Source organism: Heterodontus francisci, chromosome 10 (assembly GCF_036365525.1).
Source record: "Heterodontus francisci isolate sHetFra1 chromosome 10, sHetFra1.hap1, whole genome shotgun sequence".
Lineage (NCBI taxonomy): Eukaryota > Metazoa > Chordata > Chondrichthyes > Heterodontiformes > Heterodontidae > Heterodontus > Heterodontus francisci.
Window position 1 is genome coordinate 119880479 of NC_090380.1, and position 20936 is coordinate 119901414.

Genomic DNA, 20936 nt, shown 5'->3' on the forward strand with positions numbered 1-20936 from the left:
CCAGCCCTAATGAATTTTTAGCCTCACGTTTCTTCCTGCTGCTTCTGTACTTCATGAAGGTGGTGACATATGTTGGGGTATACTTCCACAGACAGCACCTTTCTCAAGTAGTCTTTTTTCATTAGTCTCATGGGATGTGGGCATTGCTGGCAACACAAGCTTTTGTTGCCCATCCCTAATTGCCCTTGAGAAGATGGCAGTGAGCTGCCTTCCTGAACCACTGCAGTCCATCTGGTGCGATGCACCCAGTGTTGTTTAGGAGGGAGTTCCAGCATTTTGTCACAGCGACAGTGAAGGCATAGCAATATAGTTCCAAGTCAGGATGGTGTGTGGCTTGGAGGGAAACTTTCAGGTGGTGATGTTCCCATGCATCTGCTGCCCCTGTCCTTCTAGGTGGTAGAGATCGCGGGTTTGGAAGGTGCTATCAAAGGAGCAGTACATCTTGTAGATAGTACACACTGCTGCCACTGCATCGGTGATGGAGGGAGTGAATATTGACAGTTGTGGATGGGGTGCCAATCAAGCGGTCTGCTTTATCCTGGATGGTGTCAAGCTTTTTGAGTGTTGTTGGAGCTGCACCCAACCAGGCAACTGGAGAGTATTTCATCACAAGTCTTGTGTACAAGACTTGTGCCTTGTACAATAGCAACAGGCATTGGGGAGACAGGAGGTGAGTTACTGACTGCAGAATTCCCAGACTTTGACCTTCTCTTGAAGCCACAGTATTTATGTGTTTGGTCCAGTTTAGCTTCTGGTTAATGGTGACCCCCAGGATGTTGATAGTGGGGGATTCAGCGATGGTAATGCCATTGAATGTCAAGGGGAGATGGTTTGATTCTCTCTTGTTTGAGATAGTCATTGCTTGGCACTTATGTGGGGCGAATGTTACTTGCCACTTATCAGCCAAAGCCTGGATGTTGTCCAGATTTTGCTGCATATGGATATGGGCTGCTTCAATATCTGTGGAGTCACAAATTGTGCTGAACATTGTGCAATCATGAGTGAACATCCCCTCTTCTGACCTTAGGATGGATGAAGCAGCTGAAGATGGTTGGGCCTAGGATACTGCCCTGCAGAACTTCTGCAGTGATGTCCTGGGCCTGAGATGATTGACTTCCAACAACCACAACCATCTTCCTCAGGAGGCTATTTATCTTTTGGGGACTGAGGCTGACCTTTTCGTCACCTTACATTCACATGTGGACTGTCAAGGGTAGTTGCTTCATAGTAGTTACCAAATGGGAACATGAACCAATTTATTTATCCTCTCTGTAGCACTTACATTACCACTCGAACTGAGATCTGTCAACTCAGCACAGACAAAGAATCAAACCTAGGGCCATCCCTGGTCTGTATGGCTGTGCTTCACCATGGGCTGGATTTTAAGGTGTCCTCGACGTCGGGATCCATGGCGGGGGTGGGGGGGGGGCCCGAAGATGGTTCTGGATGAGGCCTGCCACGGACCCCAACGCCAGCAGGGTCCGGGCCGATCCTCATTGGGGCGGCGAGGCACCATGGCTGCATCCCCCTGCTGCTCGGCGGCGGAACCACAATTGGCATATGCAAATGAGTAAAGTTATTACATTTAAATGCACTTATCCTTAATCTTGATGACCCTCCGAGATCTTTGGCCCAGCGGCCGACGACTTCGGATCCCCGTCTGGGGAAACAAGGTGGGGAGGGGGAGGAGGTAAGTTTATCAGTGGGGGACGGGGGAGTAGGGTCAAATTAACGTCATGGGTGTAGGGGATGGTATTTTAAACTTTGTGAAGTTTTGGCGGGGAAAGGTCAGATTGTAAAGGTAAGTGTTATGTGGAGAGAAAGGGCAAATAGTTAATTTAATTTTTGCGGGTGAAGCACAGCCATTTCGACCAGGGATGACCCTAGGTTTGATTAACACGAGGTGTTCAGGAAAGATAGGAAAGGAAAGAAAGGAGGAGAGGTAGCAGTACTTTTTTAAGGAAAATACTACAGTGCTGGAGAAAGAGGATGTCCTAGAGATGTCAAGGACAAAATCTATTTGTTAAGAGCTAAGAAACAAGAGAGGTACCATTACGCTACTGGATGTATTCTATAGGCCACCAACCAGTGGGAAAGATATAGAGGAACAAATTTGCAAGGAAATTACAGAGAGGTGCAAGAATTATACAGTAGTTTTCATGGGAGACTTTAATTATCTAATATAGACTCGGATAGTAATAGCGCAAAGGGCAGAGAGGGAGGAAGAGTTTATGAAGTATGTTCAGGAGGATTTTCTAGATCAGTATGTTTCTGGCCCAATGAGGAAAGAGACACTGGTGGATCTGGTTTTGGGGAATGAAGTGGGTCAAGGGGATTAAGTGTCAGTAAGGGAACATTTAAGGGACAGCGATCATAGTATCACAACGTTTAGATTGGCTATGGAAAAGGACAAGGAGAAATCCAGAGTAAAAATACTTAACTGGGGTATGACCAACTTCACTGGGTTGAGAATAGATCTGGTCCACGTACGTGTAGTGGTAATATCACTGGACTAGTAATCCAGAGACCTGGGCTAATGCCCTGGGGACATGGGTTCAAATCCCACCTCGGTCGCTGGTGAGATTTAAATTCAATTAATTAAAATCTGGAATTGAAAGCTAGTCTCAGTAATGGCACCATGAACCTATGATTGATTGTTGTAAAAACCCATCTGGTTCACTAATGTCCTTTATGGAAGGAAATTACCATCCTTACTTGGTATGGCCGACATGTGACTCTAATGTGGTTGACTCTTAACTGCCCTCTGAAATGACCTAGCAAGCCACTCATTTTACGGGCAATTAGGGATGGGCAACAAATGATGGCCTTGCCAGCGACAGCCACATTCCAAGAAAAATTAGAAACAGATTTGCAGGCAAAACTGTAATAGAACAATGGGCTGCCTTCAAAGAGGATATAGTTCGAGTACAGTCGAGGTACATTCCCACGAGGGGGAAAGGTAGGACAAACAAGTCCAGAGCTCCCTGGATGACGAAAGAGATAGAGAGTAAGATAAAGCAGAAAAAGGGTGCGTATGACAGATGTCAGGTGGATAATGCAATTGAGAACCAGGTTGAATTTAGAAGGTTCAAAGGGGAAGTGATAAAACAAATAAGAGAAGCAAAGAGAGAGTCTGAGAAGTGACTGGCAGCGAACAAAAAAGGAAATCCAAAAGTCTTCTATCGACATATAAATAGTAAAAGGGTGGTAAAAGGAGGAGTGTGGCTGATTAGGGACTAAAAAAGGTATTTATGCATTTTGGCAGGGGGCATTGCTAAGGGAGTAAATGAGTACTTTGCATCTGTCTTCACAAAGGAAGAATATGCTGCCCAAGTCATGGTGAAAAAGGAGATAGTTGACACATTGGACAAGCTAAAAATTGATAAAAAGGAGGTGTTAATTAGGCTGGCTGTACTTAAAGTTGAAAAGTCATAAAGTCCAAATCCGATGCATCTGAGGATACTGAGGGAAGTAAGGTTGGAAATTGCACAGGCACCAGCCATAATCTTCCAATCCTCCTTAGATACATGGGTGTTGCCAGAGAACTGGAGAATTGCAAAAGTTACACCCTTGTTCAAATAATTGTGTCAGGATAAACCCAGCAACCACAAGCCAGTCAGTTTAACCTTTGTGGTGGGAAAGCTTTTAGAAATCATAATTCTGGACCAAATGAATAGTCATTTGGACAAATGTGGATTAATTAAGGAAAACCAGCACAGATTTTTTTAAGGGAAAATAATGTTTGACTAACTTGCTTGAGTGTCAGTAAAGAACATTTAGGGAGTCGTATCATAAGCTTTAGGTTGGTTATGGAAAAGGACAAGGAGCAATCCAGAGTAAAAATAATTAACTGGGGGAGGACCAATTTTATTGGGGTGAGACCAGAGCCACCTCAGGTAAATTGGAATCAAAGATTGGCAGTCAAAACTGTAATTGAACAACAGACTGCCTTTAAAGAGGAGATAGTTCCGGTACTGTTGAAGTACATTCGCACAGGGGGAAAGGACAAACAAACACAGAACTCCCTGGATGATGAAAGAGATAAATGAATCAGAATAAGGGTGCACATAACACATGTCAGGTTGATAATATAAATGCGAATCAGGCTGAATATAGAAAGCAAAAAAAGAAATAGGAGCAGCAAAGAGTATGAGAAGAGACGGTCAGCTAACATAAAAGTGTTGTGACCAAGGCGGGAGAAATGCACTGTTAATCCAGTCCCACTTCTGCACGGGCCACAGCATATCAATCAATTTTTCCCACCTACTGAAGAAGAGCCAATTAGACTCTTATTTGTCCCCCAGAATAAAGCGCACCAACCAGGTTTCTTTAAACAACAAAATTAACTATTTATTTTTTAAAAAGTCTTAACCACTAATGAGATAAATCCTTATTTCCCTAGACCTCATGTACACACATATACATTTTAAAAAATGGTCAACCAGAGAAAAAAAGGGTTTTGGTTTACAGCTCTTTCTTAGGATTAGAAGGAATGATAAAATAAATCAAATAAAAGCAAAATACTGCGGATGCTGGAAATCTGAAACAAAAACAAGAAATGCTGGAATCACTCAGCAGGTCTGGCAGCATCTGTGGAAAGAGAAGCAGAGTTAACGTTTCGGGTCAGTGACCCTTCTTCGGAACTGACAAATATTAGAAAAGTCACAGATTATAAGCAAGTGAGGTGGGGGTGGGGCAAGAGATAACAAAGGAGAAGGTGCAGATTGGACCAGGCCATATAGCTGACCAAAAGGTCACGGAGCAAAGGCAAACAATCTGTTAATGGTGTGTTGAAAGACAAAGCATTTGTTCAGATTAGGTGTGAATACACTGAATATTGAACAGCAGCAAGTGCAAACCTGAAAAAAAACCTGAAAAAAACAGTGGGTAAGCAAACTGAACAAACCACGATGAAATTAAATAAATGCAATAAAAGATTGTAAAAAATGTAAAAAAAGAACGTAAAAAAAGGAAGAAAAAATAAGAAAAATAAATCAGTTTGTCACATTCTGATAGGAAATTCTTTGGTTGGGTGTGATCTCCCAGAGTCGAATAGTTGGATGCCACTCAGTCTTTCCAGATGAGGTTGATGGGTAGGCACTCAAGACAATTCGGCTACAGTTGGCATCACATTGGTCTTTCAGCAGGAATGTAGCGACAGGTCTGCTTAGGACTCACAGCAGCAGTATAGCAGTAGAAGCTTTCCTCAGGCTCCAGGATTTCCCAAAACCCAGGTGGAAACAAGAACCACACTGGATGCAAGAATTCTTCAGAGACAGGGGGCAATAGGAATCTGCCACCTTTCAAATACAGATGCAAGTTTCCTTTACAGAGAGAGGCCTTTTCCTCCACAGAGAGAGATCCACTTTGATCTCCAAGCAGATCAGAAACCAAGTTTCAAATGCCTGCTCTTTGTCCAACACACTGGTTTTAAACAGGTTCCAAAAAAATTAAATCTTCCTGAGCCGATCACATGACCAGACACAGTGTCTCCCTCGTCATTCAAAGTGTTGCTCTGAGGAGGTCAAAAACCCCTGGCTGGCTTCCTTGAAACAGCTTGTGTTTCCTATTGTTAGATACAAAGTCAACATCCAAAAATTTAAGCTATTTGCATGTGTCAATGTCACTGAAAATCCTTTTTTTCCAGTTTTTTAACAAGTACCCAAAATTCTAAGATTTTAGTACAAAAATAAAACCTCTTGGAACAAAAAAGGAATCCATAATTCTTCTATAGGCATATCTGAAGTAAAAGGAGGAGTGGGGTGGATTAGGGACCAAAAAGGTGATCTACGCATGGAGACAAAGGGCATAGCTGAGGTACTAAATGAGGACTTTGCACCTGTCTTTACCAAGGAAGAAGATGCTGCTCAAGACAAAAGCCAAAAGAGGTGGTAGTTGAGACATTGGGCTAAAAATTGCTAAAGAGGATGTTAAGTTGAAAGGTCACCAGCACCAGATGATATGCATCCGAGGAGTTTGAGAGAAGTAAGGGTGGAAATTGCGGAGGCACTGGCCAGTAACCTTCCAATTCTCCTCAGATGCAGGGTTCTTGTCAGAGGACCTGAAAATTGCTAATATCTTGTCACTTGAAGGGTAAAAAAATTGCAAGGCTGTATAGAAAGAGCAAAAGGAGAGTGGGACTAATTCAAGCACTCTTTCAGAATATCAGGAGCAGGCACAATGGGTTGAATGGGCTCCTTCTGTGCTGTACCTTTCTATGATTCTATGACATTGAATCTGTTAAACCTGCTATTTCACTTTCAGAGGTGTCAATGTGGTGCTTCTCTATTTCGTTGAATCACTGGACCCTTACAAACAATTTTAACTCCCTCTGCCCAGCGGAAATGAAACAATAGCTGATTAACAGTGAATATAATGCCATTTTTGCTCTGCCATCAATTTAACTCAAATTCTACTATGTAGCCCAAATGGGATCATTATTAATCCACACAAATCAAGGTCCTATGACTTATGTTGTGGATACTGCATTCAGTAAAGTCTCAAGAGTTATAGAGTCATTATGGCACAGATGGAGGTCATTCATCCTTTCGAGTCCATGCTGGCTCTCAGTAGAGGAATCCAGTCAGTCCCATTCCCCTGCTGTATCCCCATAGCCATGCAAATTTATTTCCCTCAAGTGCCTACACAATTTCCTTTTGAAATCATTGATTGTCTCTGCTTCCAGCGCCCTCGTGGGCAGCGAGTTCCAGGTCACTACCACTTCACAGAATCACGGAATTGTTACAGCATGGAAGGAGACTATTCAGCACATTGTGTTTGCACCAGTTCTCCAAATGACCATTCCCCACCTTCTCCCCGTAACCCTGCACATTCTTCCTTTTCAGAAAAAGTCTAATTCCCACTTGAACCTGCCTGCACCACACACTCAGACAGTGCGTTCCAGATCATAACCACTCGCTGTGTGAAGTAGTTTTTCCTCATCTCGCTTTTACTTCTTTTGCAATTACTTTAAATCTGTGCCCTCTCGTTCGCGTTCTTTTCTTGCGTGGGAACAGTTCTTCCCTGTTACTCTGTCCAGACCCTTCATGATGTTAAATACCTCCATCAAGTCACCTCTCAGCCTTCTCGAAGGAAAACAGTCCCAACTTCTCCAATCTTCATAACTGAAGTTCCTTATCCTTGGAACCATTCTTGTTAATCTTTTCTGCACTCTCTCCAATACTTTCACATCTTTCCTAAAGTGCAGTGCCCAGAACTGGACGCAATACTCCAGCTGCGGCCGAATTATTGTCTTGTATAAATACGTTCAACATAACCTCATTGCTCTTGTACTCTATGCCTCGGATTAAGCCGAGGATATTGTATGCTTTATTAACCGCTTTCTCAACCTGTCCTGCCACCTTCAATGGCTTATGCACATATACACCTCACACTTCTCAAGATTAAATTCCATTTGCCACAGCTCCGCCCATCTTACCAGCCCATCTATATCGTCCTGTAATCTAAGGCTTTCCTCCTCACTATTTACGACACCACCAATCTTCGTATCATCTGCGAACTTACTGATCATACCTCCTATATTCATGTCTAAATCATTAATGTACACGACAAACAGCAAGAATCTCAGCGATACACCACAGGCTTCCACTCGCAAAAACAACCCTCGACCACTACCCTCTGCCTCCAGCCACTCAGCCAATTTTGGATCCAATTTTCCAAATTGCCCTGGATCCCATGGGCTCTTCCCTTCTTAACCAATCTCCCATGCGGGACCTTATCAAAAGCCTTACTTAAGTCCATATAGACTACATCAACTGCTTTACCCTCATCTACATATTTCGTCACTGCCTCAAAAAATTCAATCAAGTTAGTCAGACACGATCTCCCCCTGACAAAGCCATGCTGACTATCCCTGATTAATCCCTGCCGCTCCAATTGGAGATTAATCCTGTCCCTCTGAATTTTTTCCAATATTTTCCCGACCACTCACTGGCCTGTAATTACCTGGTTTATCCCTGCTACCCTTCTTGAATAATGGTACCACATTCACTGTCCTCCAGTCCTCTGGTACCTCTCCTGTGGCCAGAGAGGATTTGAAAATTTGTGTCAGAGGCCCTGCAATCTCCTCCCTTGCCTCACCTAGCAGCCTGGGATACATCTATCTGGGCCTGGAGATTTATCCACTTTTAAACCCACTATAACAGCTCATACTTCCTCCCTTTCAATGCTAATATGTTCAAGTATATCATAATCCCCCTCCCTGATCTCTACACCTACATCATCCTTCTCCATAGTGAACACCAATGAAAAGTAATCATTTAAAACCTCATCTATGTCCTCCGGCTCCACACACTGATTGCCACTTTGGTCCGGAATGGGCCCCACTCTTTCCTGGTTATCCTCTTGCCCTTAATATACTTATAAAATGCCTTAGGGTTTTCCTTTATCTTGCCCGTCAGTGTTTTTTCGTGTCCCCTCTTCGCTCTCCTAATTACTTTTTTAAGTATCCCCCTACACTTTCTATACCCTTGTAGTGCCTCCACTATTTTCATCACTCTGAATCTGCCATAAGCCTCCTTTTTTTTCTGATCCAATCCTCTATATCCCTTGACATCCAGGGTTCCCTGGACTTGTTGGTCCTACCCTTCACCTGAATGGGTACATGTTGGCTCTGAACTCTCACTATTTCCTCTTTGAATGACTCCCACTGATCTGGTGTAAACTTTCCTACAAGTAGCTGCTCCCAGTCCACTTTTGGCTAGACCCTGTTTTATCATCTTAAAATCAGCCTTCCCCCAATTCAGTACCTTTATTTTTGGTCCATCTTTGTCCTTTTCCATAACGACCTTTACAGAGTAATGGTCACTATCCCCGAAATGCACCCCCACTGACACTTGTACCATTTGTCCGGCTTCATTCCCTCGGATTAGGTCCAGTACTGCCCTTCTCTTGTCGGACTTTCTACGTACTGGCTCAAAAAGCTCTCCTGTATGCATTTTATGAATTCCGCCCCCTTTAAGCCTTTTGCACTAATACTATCCCAGTTGATATCGGGGAAGTTGAAATCCCCTACTATTATTACCCTATTATTTTTACACCTCTTTGAGATTTGCCTACATATCTGCTCCTCTATCTCTCCCTGACTGTTGTTTGGTGGCCTGTAGTACACACCCAGCCAAGTGATTGCCCCCTTTTTGTTTTTATGTTCTACCCATATGGCCTCATTTGAGGAATCTTCTAAGATATCATCCCTCCTTACTGCAATAATTGACTCCTTGATCAACAGTGCAATGCCACCTCCTCTTTTATCTCCTCCCCTGTCATGCCTGAAGATTCTACACCCTGGAAAATTGAGCTGGCAGTCCTGCCCCTTCCTCAACCATGTCTCTGTGATAGCAATAATATCATAATGCCATGTGCTAATCAAGGCCCTCAATTCATCTGCCTTAATAGTAAGACTCCTTGCATTAAAATCGATGTAATCCAGCCTTGCATTTTTCACTTGTGCCTTAACAGGTCTATATTTGCTCTGCCTTCCAGACTGACTCATTTTCTCTTCTATATTTGTACCTCCACTCTGTATCCCATCCCCCCCCCCGCCCCAACAGCACTAGCAAACCTCCCAGCAAGGATGTTGGTCCCGTTCCAGTTCAGGTGCAACCCGTCCAACTTGTACAGGTCCCACCTTTGCCAGAAACAGACCCAGTGATCCAGGAAACTAAAGCCTTCCCTCCTGCACCACCTCCTCAGCCACGCATTCATCTGCTCTATCCTCCTATTCCTACACTCACTAGCACCTGGCACTGAGAGTAATCCAGAGATTACAACATTTGAGGTCCTGCTTTTTAATCTGCTACCTAGCTCCCTAAATTCTTGTTGCAGGACCTGATCCCTGTTTCTACCTTTGTCGTTGGTACCAATGTGTACCACGACCTCTGACTGTTCACTCTCTCCCTTCAGAATGTCTTGTAGCCGCTCCGAGACATCCTTGACCCTATCACCAAGGAGGCAATATACCATCCTGGAGTCTCGTTTGCGGCCACAGAAATGCCTGTCTGTTCCCCTTACGATTGAATCCCTATCAGTATGGCTCTCCCACTCTTTTTCACCCCTTCCTGAGTAGCAGAGCCATCCGTGGTGCCACGAACTTGGCTGTTGCTGCTTTCCCCTGGGAGGCCATCCCCCCAAACAGTATCCAAAGCGGTATATCTGTTTGAGAGAGGGGTGGCCACAGGGGACACCTGCACTACCTGCCTGCGCCAACTACTCCTCCTGGTGGTCACCCATCCCTTTTCTGTCTCTGCAGCCATTACCTGCGGTGTGACCACCTCGCTGAACGTGCTAGCCACGATGTCCTCAGCATCGCGGATGCTCCACAGTGAGTCCATCCGCAGCTCCAGCTGCACAATGCAGTCAGCTAGTAGCTGCAGCTGGATGCACTTCCTGCACACATGGAAGCCAGGGACACTGGAAGTGTCCATGATTTCCCACATAGCGCAGGAGGAGCATGCCACGGGGCTGAGCTCTCCTGCCATGACTTAGCCTTAGATTAGGCTCCTTAGTTATTCCCTTTAATTTAGAGTACTAATTACGATAGGGACCTTATTCTACTCCAAACACCACCTATTACAATCTAAGTTCCTCCCTTTACTTTTACTTCAGCAATTGAAAGTCGTAAAAAAGGGTAGAAATACTCACCTGTTCCTGCTCACCAATCAGCTGCCTCCCTTTGCAACGCATCACTTTGTGAACTCTGACGTCAGTCGTGGAACTCTCTCACTTTCCCTGTGAGAATGTGTTAGAGTATGCCTCTTTTAAGCTGCTGGAACTGCGCTCGCCGGTGCTTGTCTCCTCACAGGTCCGCTCGGTCTCCATTTTATGTCTAAAATTTTTCAGGAAGTTATGGGTAATTTGGGTATAACATAGTTAAAGTCTTCAGCATACTACCCACAAACACAGGGAGCATTAGAAAGGTACCATTAGACCCTCAAAACAATGATTAGGGCATACAGTCATGAATATCCCCATGATTGGGATAAAGGGCTAGAATTTATTTTGTTGGCCACTAGGGATTCACCAAATGAGTCGACAGCTTTTAGTGCTTTTGAGTTAGTCTACGGACATGAGATATGAGGTCCTCTACAACTAATTAAAGAAAGATGTTTCAAACAGAGGGACAAATCTTCTCTCCTTGATTATGTATCCGTGTTCTGGGAGCGGCTCATGAGAGCTTGCAAAGTGGCTCAGGAACACCTTTAAAGCTTGCCAAAAAAGTATGAAGAAATGGGCACACAAGCATACAAAAACCCAAACATTTCAACCAGGGGATGAGGTTTCAGTATTACTGCCTTTACTGGGTGAACCGTTAAAAGCACGGTTCAGTGGTCCACATAAAGTGGTCAAGAAAATTGGTACGGTAAATTATTTGATTTACAACCCAAATCGCCAGAAAAAGAATCGACTGTCCTATCAATATGTTAAAACAATATTATCGCCAGGAAGAGGATAAGGACGTACAAGTATATCAGATAGCAGGAACAGTGAAGAATGAAAGGGATAGTGAGGATGAGGCAGCAGGAGGCTTTGAGAATTCTCAGATTGAGCCTCCTGCTGTTCGGTTAGCTAATGCTGAATTGTTTGGGAGATTGGACACTATGATTTCATATTTAGATGCAGAACAACGAGAAGACTACTCACAGCATTTAAAAGATTCTGTAGGGATAAGCCAGGATGCACAACCTTAGCCACACATGATGTGTATGCAGGGGAATCCTTTCCTATAAAAAAAGCATCCATATCTCTCAAGTCCAGAGAAACAGGCCCAGGTAAAAGCTGAAATCCAATACATGCTGGAAAACCACATAATAGAACCCAGTCAAAAGAGCTGAAGTTCACCAGTAGTACTAATGCCTAAATCTGATGGTTCAACTAGACTTTGCATAGACTACAGAAAAATTAATGTAGTAATGAAGGCAGATGCCTACTGAATTCCTCTCTTGGAAGACAGTATTAACAGAGTGGGCAGTGCCATGTTTCTTACAAAAATAAATTTGTTAAAGGGATATTGGCAAGCTTCTTTTCCACCCCGAACTAAAGAACTATCAGCTTTTGTCACACCAGATGGTCTTTTCCAGTGCCGAGTGATGCCATACAGGTTAGGGGGTGCCCCAACTAGTGAACCTAATGGTAGCCAGTGTTCCTAATTGTGTGGTTTACCTTGATGATGTGCTGGTCAACAGTGATGCTTGGAAGGACCACTTTGGACAATTGGTGTGGAGTGGGGGGGCTCTGTTTGGAAGGTTGCAGTCAGCTGATTTCTTGATTAACTTTGTGGAAAAATGTAAAAAACAGAATTCCAGACTATTCCAAAGGCATTTACTATTACAGCCCAATCACTTAAAGATTATCCACATTGCTGGCAAAAATAATGCTATTGCAGTTGCTTCATCAAGAATCTAATTTTGTTCTGTATTATATGAGTGCAAAGATGGTGCAAACCAAAATTGTATTAACTACAGGTCAAGAGTGAATGGGGATGAGTGTGAAATGTGTTTAAAAATGTTTTCATCTTCTGTTTATTTACACTTTGTAATGAAATGCTTTTAAAAATGGCATTTCATTTCTCCAAGGTTGGAGGTGTTAAGAGATTGCTTTTTTTTATAAAATATGTTTTAAGGACTTTTATAGTTGAATTATGAACATTAATTCATCTGGAATCTCTAGGAGATACTGAACTTGTTATTTTTAAAAGTCACCAGACGGTGACTTGGACTTGGCTTATAAACAAGTCTTACTGGAGTATTGCGTACAGTTTTGGTCCCCGTATTTAAGGAAGGATATACTAGCATTGGAGGCAGTTCAGAAAAGGTTCACTAGGCTGATTCCTGGGATGAAGGAGTTGTCTTATCAAGAACGGCTAAACTGGTTAGGCCTTTACTTATTGGAGTTTAGAAGAATGAGTGGTGATCTTATTGAAAAAGATAAGATTCTAAGGGGGCTTGACGGGTAGATGTTGAGAATATGTTTCCACTGGTGGGGGAATCTCGAACTAGGGGACATAGTTACAGAATAAGGGGTCGCACATTTAAAACTGAGAGGCGAAGGAATTTCTTCTCTCAGAGGGTGGTGAATCTCTGGAATTCTGTACCTCAGAGTTGTGGAGGATCGGTCACTAAATTTTTTAAGGAGGAGGTAGATAGATTTTTGAAATCTTGGGGAGTCGAGGATTATGCGGAGCAGGCCTGAAAGAGGAGCTGAGGCCTGGGACAGATCAGCCATGATCTTATTGAATGGTGGGGCAGGCTTGAGGGGCTGAATGGCCTACTCCTGCTCCTATTTCTTATGTTCTTATGCACTGGTAGGCACCCATCTGTGGATAGTCACCCAGCAGAGATTGTTTTTGACTTGGGTAAATGTTTACAAAGAAATGATAGGTCAAGATTTATGGAGGTCAGGAAGCTTGACTTCTGGAATGTTTTTAGTTTCAGTTTGAACTGTTAAAAAAGACAGTTGGTTTTTGCCTGCCAAAGAAGAAGACCCAGCTCTCTCTCTCTCTCTCTCTCTCTCGAAAAGCAATCCTGTATACAATGTGTCAGTTTCCTATTTCCAACTGCATTTGAAGAAACCCTTTGTATCGAATATGTGAGAACTGAAACCTTGTTGCTGCATTCTGCTGTAACCTATCTGAAACCTCAGTAGTTGCACTTCTTTGAAAGCCTACCTAAATTGATCTTCAACATTGCCTGGAAAGAACTGTTCCAGGAAGATCCCAGTGACAGCCATCTATAGGCGTTTGGGACGCCAAACCAAAACCAAGAACAAGTATTCCACCTAACTGTTATCTTTTTTTGTTTTCTTTGTAGCAGCTCTATAAACAAGAATCCCTTTTATTTTTCCGGTTAACCGGAGTATGTGTGCGTGTGTGTGTGAGAGGGGCTAAGATAAATAAGGGGCTTTGATATTTCAATTTGTGTGTGTGTACGTTTTACTTCATTATTGGTTAAGACTTGTTCTATAATAAACTGATAGTTTTGTTGTTTATTGAAGAAACCTGATTGGTATGTTTTATTCTGGGGAAAAATAGAGTATATGATTGACCGCATCGGTAAGTGGGAAAATTTAAATATATGTTGTAACCTGTGGAGAAGTGGGACTAGAATAAACAGTGCACGCCTCCTGCCCCGGTTGTAACAGTATCATGCGCAAATTTTGAAATTGTGCCCTCATTAATATATAAGAGCAAGTGTTCCAACACTGACCTCTGGGGAACTCCAATGGGCGGCACAGTGACGCAGTGGTTAGCACCGCAGCCTCACAGCTCCAGTGACCGGGGTTCGATTCTGGGTACTGCCTGTGTGGAGTTTGCAAGTTCTCCCTGTGACGGCATGGGTTTTCGCCGGGTGCTCCGGTTTCCTCCCACAGCCAAAGACTTGCAGGTTGATAGGTAAATTGGCCATTATAAGTTGCCCCTAGTATAGGTAGTGGGAATGTGGGATTAATGTAGGATTAGTATAAATGGGTGGTTGATGGTCAGCACAGACTCGGTGGGCCAAAGGGCCTGTTTCAGTGCTATATCTGTCAATAAATAAAAATAAAACCTTCCTCCAGCCCGATAAACATCCATTAATCACAACTGTCTTTCCTAACACACAGCCAATTTTGTATCCATTTTGCTATTGTCCCTTTTATTCCATTGAGCTATAACTTTGTTCACAAGTTATAACTTTGTTTTGATAAGATCCCGTATGTGAGTGGAAGCCTGCGACCAGTGGTGTACCACAGGGATCGTTGCTGGGACCCTTGCTGTTTGTAGTGTACATTAATGATTTAGACGTGAATATAGGAGGTATGATCAGGAAGTTTGCGGATGACATGAAAATTGGTGGTGCCGTAAATAGTGAGGCGGAAAGCCTCAAGACGATATAGATGGGCTGGTAAGATGGGTGGAACAGTGGCAAATGGAATTTAACCTGAGAAGTATGAGGTGATGCACTTTGGGAGGACTAACAAGGCAAGGGAATATGCAATGGATGGTAGGACCCTAGGAAGTACAGAAGGTCAGAGGGACCTTTGTGTACTTGTCCATAGATCACTGAAGGCAGAAGCACAGGTAGATAAGGTGGTTAGGAAGGCATATGGAATACTTGCCTTTATTCGCCGAGGCATAGAATATAAGAGCAGGGAGGTTATGATGGAGCTGTATAAAACGCTAGTTAGGTCACAGCTGGAATACTGTGTACAGTTCTGGGCACCACACTACAGGAAGGATGTGATTGTACTGGAGAGGGTGCAGAGGAGATTCACCAGGATGTTGCCTGGGCTGGAGCATTTCAGCTATGAAGAGAGACTGAAAAGGCTAGGGTTGTTTTCCAGAAAGCAGAGAAGGCTGAGGGGGGACATGATTGAGATATACAAAATTATGAGGGGCATTGATAGGTTAGATAGGAAGAAACTTTTTCCCTTAGTGGAGAGGTCAATAACCGCGGGGCATAGATTTAAGGTAAGGGGCAGGAGGTTTAGAGGGTATTTGAGGAAAAAACTTTCACTCAACAAGAGAGAATCTAACCATCTCCCCTTGACATTCAATGGCATTACCATCGCTGAATCCCCCACTATCAACATCCTGGGGCTCACCATTGACCAGAAACTGAACTGGACGAGCCACATAAATACTGGGGCTACAAGAGCAGGTCAGAGGCTAGGAATTCTGTGGTGAGAAACTCGCCTCCTGTCTCCCCAAAGCCTGTCCACCAGCTACAAGGCACAAGTCAGGAGTGTGATGAAATACTCTCCACAAGCCCAAATGAGTGCAGTTCCAACAACACTCAAGAAGCTCGACAACATCCAGGACAAAGCAGCCGGCTTGATTGACACCCCATCCACCACCTTCAACATTCACTCCCTTCACCACCGGTGCACAGTGGCAGCAGTGTGTACTGTATACAAGATGCAATGCAGCAACGCATTAAGGCTCCTTCAACAGCACCTTCCAAACCCGCAATCTGTACCACCTAGAAGGACGAGGGCATGGGAACACCACCACCTGCAGGTTCCCCTCCAAGCCACACACCATCTTGACTTGGAACTATATCGCCATTCATTCACTGTTTCTGGGCCAAAATCCTGGAACTCCCTTCTTAAAAGCACTGTTAGTGTACCTACACCCCAAGAAGTTCAAGAAGGCAGTTTACCACCACCTTCTCAAGGGAAATTAAGGCTGAGCAATAAATGCTGGCCTTGCCAGCAACGCCCACATCTCATGAACAATTAAAAAGAAGAAGCAGAGTTTCAGGTTCGTGACCTTTCGTTAGAAGTGGAAAATATTACAGATGTAACACATTTTAAACAGGTAAAGAGATAGGGAAAGGGGATGTGTGAGGAGAGGAAAGAACAAAAGGGTAAGTCTTTGGTAGGGTGGAAAGTGGAAGAGATTAACTGACATAATGAATGATAATGTAAGGTGAAAGGAAGTGGTATTGGGACAAATAAATAAACAAAAGATGAGTCTAGAGGAGCTGTAACTAGAAACAGAATCATTACCAACATCTGCTGTTTGAAAAATTAGGAGCAGTGGTTATGATCTGAAATTGTAGAATTTGATGTTGAGAGCAGATTGTTGTAAAGTGTCAAATCGAAAAACGCAGTGCTGTTCCTTGAGTTCCATTGAGGTTCTTTGGCATGTTATAGGAGACAAAGGTCAGAGTGGGAATGAGCGAAGGATTAAAATGGCAAGCAACTAGAAGTTCAGGGTCACTGAACTGAATCGAGGGTGCTCAGCAAAGTGAACACCCAATCTGCATTTGGTGTCCCAATGTTGAAGAGACCGCATCGTGAGCAGCGAATTCAATATGCTAAATTAAAAGAAGTAGAAGCAAGTCGTTGTTTCACCTGGAAGGAGTGTTTAGTGCCATGGATTGAGGGAAGAGAGGAGATGGAAGGACAAGTGTTGCATCTCCTGCCTTTTTTTTGCTTTAGACATAGGATGTGGGCATCGCTGGCAAGGTCAGCATTTATTGCCCATACTTAATTGCTCTTGAGAAAGTGGTGGTGAGCCACCTTCTTGATAACTGAATGGCTTGCTAAACCATTTCAAAGGGTACTTAAGAATCACCCTAATTTCTGTGGGTCTGGAGTCACATGTAGGTCAGACTAGGTCAGGATGGCAGATTTCCATCCCTAAAAGACAGAAGTGAACCACAGGGTTTTTACCCAAATCCAGTAGTTACATGGTCACCAATACTGATACTAGCTTTTTATTTCAGTCTTATTTGATTAACTGAATTTAAATTCCCCAAGTGTCATGGTGGGATTTGAACTCATGCCTACGAATCATCAGTCCAGGCCTCTGAGCAGTCCAGGCCTCTGGATGACTAGTCCAGTTTCATAACCACTATATTACCGTTCTTGTGTTGGAAAATAAGATAGTAGTTCCAGAACACTTGGAAACAAGACAGAAACAAAAAAAACAAGAAAAAAACAATTCAAAAATACTCTGTATATATCAGTAGAAGGGACTTTAAATCGTTTTCCCTAAACAGCTCACCACGCCCTGGCTGTGCATTTTGTATCAACATTTCGAAGACTAAGCACTGCACTGTTGTAAATAATGGGACGTTGCATGACAGTCTAAATTACATCATTAGGGCTAAATTTAATGTAACTAACTGCTGACTGGTGGATTCCAGCACCAGTGGGGAATCTGATTTGGAAAAATCACTGGGGTGTTAAATGGATAGAAACTTGGATCTCTGTCCATTTATCTGATTAGTTTTGCCCACTTCACGGCTGTTAATTGGAAGTAACCATTTGGAAAATCAACCTTATACCTTTGTGTCAACAACCATAAGATAAAGTGAAAGTGCATTCCAGTCCGCTTACTCACCTCACGGGAGCACACCTGGAGTATCCTCCAGCCTCTTTATAAGGCAGTCATGTGATGTGTTCATTCCATCTCTTCTGAATAGTGATGTAAGGATGTAACATCTAAATAAAATACTGTTTTAGGCGCCTGCAGTCATTAAAATATGTATTAACATCAAATCACAGCTCACACAGTGATTTTGGTACTGCTCCTCAAGATAGGATGGGATGGGCAATAAATGCTGGCCTTGCCAGCGAAGCTCACATCCCAAGAAGGAATTAAAAAAAACAAAGGTGCATAAACAAATAAAGAGTATCAGTTTACATATTTTATATATTGTTATTCTCATTTGTTAATGTAGTTTTCCTTGTATGTACTTTGATCTTTCTGTTTGGGGTATTTGGAGTAAACATAGCAGGGGGGTTGTGTTTTGATTTGAGAGCTTTTGCTTATTGACAAGTCAGAATTTATGATGTCATAGGACTTGCCTGAAAAAAGTTGGTTTAATTTTGAACTGTTAAAAAGAAACCAGCTGGTTTTGGATAAAAGAGGCAGTTGGAGTTTTACTTATTGACCTGCCAGGAGGACAGAAAATCCAGACCACTGTTACCTCTCTTTGAAGAATCCTTGCTCTTGAAAAGCAAATCCTGTATGAAGTTGTACTGATGCCTCCTATATTATGACGAAATCCTGAATGTTTGCAGAAAACCTTGCATCTTTAAAAAGAGTGTGTGAGAATTGAAACCTTTGTTGCTCTACACCTGATGTAAGACCTTTGTGAAGCCTTCTGTAGTTGAATTTTTTTGAATGCCTACCTAAACAGACTGTTCATCAACATCACCTGGAAAGATTACTAGTGGCAGCCACCTATTCGCATTTGGGACAGCTCGCCAAAGCAAAGGACTTCCATATCCACTAGTCAGTAAGTTTTTTTTTATTCCTTCTATTTCTTTGTAACAGCTGCAAATAAAAATCCCATTTTTTCCTGGTTAACTGGTTGTGTATGTGAGTGTGTGTGAAGGCTAGAATAAAAAATAAGGGGCTTTAATATTTCAATTCATGTATATATTTACTTCATTATTGGTTAAGACTTTGTTTATAATAATCGGATAATTTTGTTATTTTGGGGGTCAGTCAGCTCAGTTGGCTAGACAGCGAGTGTGTGATGCAAAAAGATGTCAACAGCGCAGGTTCAATCCCTGCTTTGCCTTGCCTTGTCCGAGTCTTGTAGAGTGGTGACCCTCACCAACTGTCTCTCTCAAATGAGAGAGATGCCTACGGTCCTTTGGGACTATGGCAGCAACAACAATTTTTTTGTTTAAGGAAACTTGGTTGGTGTGCTTTATTCTGGGGACAAATAGAGTATCTGATTTATCGTTTCGGTAATTTATTGATATAATAATAAAAGCAAAATACTGCAGATGCTGGAAATCGGAAATAAAAACAAGAAATGCTGGAAATACTCAACAGGTCTGGCAGCATCTGTGGAGAGAGAAGCAGAGTTAACGTTTCAGGTCAGTGACCCTTCATCAGATATGTTGTGACCTGTGGAGAAGTGGGACTGAATTAACAGTGCACTCCTCCCGCCTCAGTCATAACAGTAGTAAGAGCTGGAGTAGGGCCTGTTAGGGACAAAGAGGGTAATATATGCTTCGAGGCACTGGGAAAGGCTAGAATACTTTATGAGTACTTTGCATAAGGAAAAGTAATCTGACAAAATATCGGTAGAAGCGGAGAGTGTAGAGACAATGGATCTGGTAAAAATTGAGACGGAGGAGGTACTTGAAAGGCTGGCTATGCTTAGGGTAGGTAAGTCACCTGGTCCGGAGGGCTTGCATCCCAGGTTGCTAAAGAAAGTTGGGGTGGAGAAATCAGAAGGGCTTGCCATAATCATCCAATCTTCCCGAGATGTGGGGGAGATGCCAGAGGATTGGAGAGTGACAAATGTGACACCCTTATTCAAGAAAGGGTGTAAGGACTGCCCTAACAACTACCGGCCAGTTAGTTTCACATCAGTGGTGGATAAGGTTTTAGGAACAATCAGAGAAAAAAATCAACAGGCACATGAGGAGGTTTAAGTTAATTAAGGAAAAAGGCAGAATATGGCCTGGTATGGAGGGCGCTAGCTATGAAGACAGGTTGAGCAGATTAGGATTATTTTCATTAGAAAGACGGAGGTTGAGGGGGGACCTGATTGAGGTGTACAAAATCATGAGAGGTATAGGCAGGGTGGATATCAAGAAGCTTTTTCCCAGAGTGGGGGATTCAATTACTAGGGGTCACAAGTTCAAAGTGAGAGGGGAAAAGTTTAGGGGGGGATATGCGTGGAAAGTTCTTTACGCAGAGGGTGGTGGGTGCCTGGAACGCGTTGCCAGCGGAGGTGGTAGACGCGAGCACGATAGCGTCTTTTAAGATGTATCTAGACAGATACATGAATGGCCAGGAAGCAAAGAGAAAATTGGCGACATGTTTAGATAGAGGATCTGGATCGGCGCAGGCTTGGAGGGCCGAAGGGCCTGTTCCTGTGCTGTAATTTTCTTTGTTCTTTGTTCTATGCAGATAGATCATGCTTGACTAATCTAAGAAACAGAGAAAGTTGATGAAGGGACTGTGGTGGATGTTGTCTATATGGATTTTAAGAAATCGTTTGATAAAGTGCCACATAAAAGGCTGGTTAACAAAATGGAGACTCATGAAATAGGAGAGTCAGTGTCCAATTGGATAAAATATTGGCGGAAGGACACAAAACCACGCAAGTCGTGGTAAATGTTTGCTTTTCAGACTGGAGGACAGTAGACAGTGGTTTTCCCTAAAGGTCAATGCTACTAGGACCACTGCTTTTTTTTGATATATATAAGTGACTTGGATCTTGGAATACAGAATCACAGAGTTACAGAATTGTTATAGCACAGAAGGAGGCCACTTGACCACGAGCTGTCCGAATGTGAAATTCACTTAGTGCCATTCCCCCGCGTTCTCCTCCCAACCCTGCACATTCTTTCTTTTCAGATAATTATCTAATTCCCTTTTGATGACTCAATTGAACCTGCCTCCATCACACATTCTGGCAGTGCATTCCAGATCCTAATCGCTCTCTGCGTGAAAAGGATTTTCT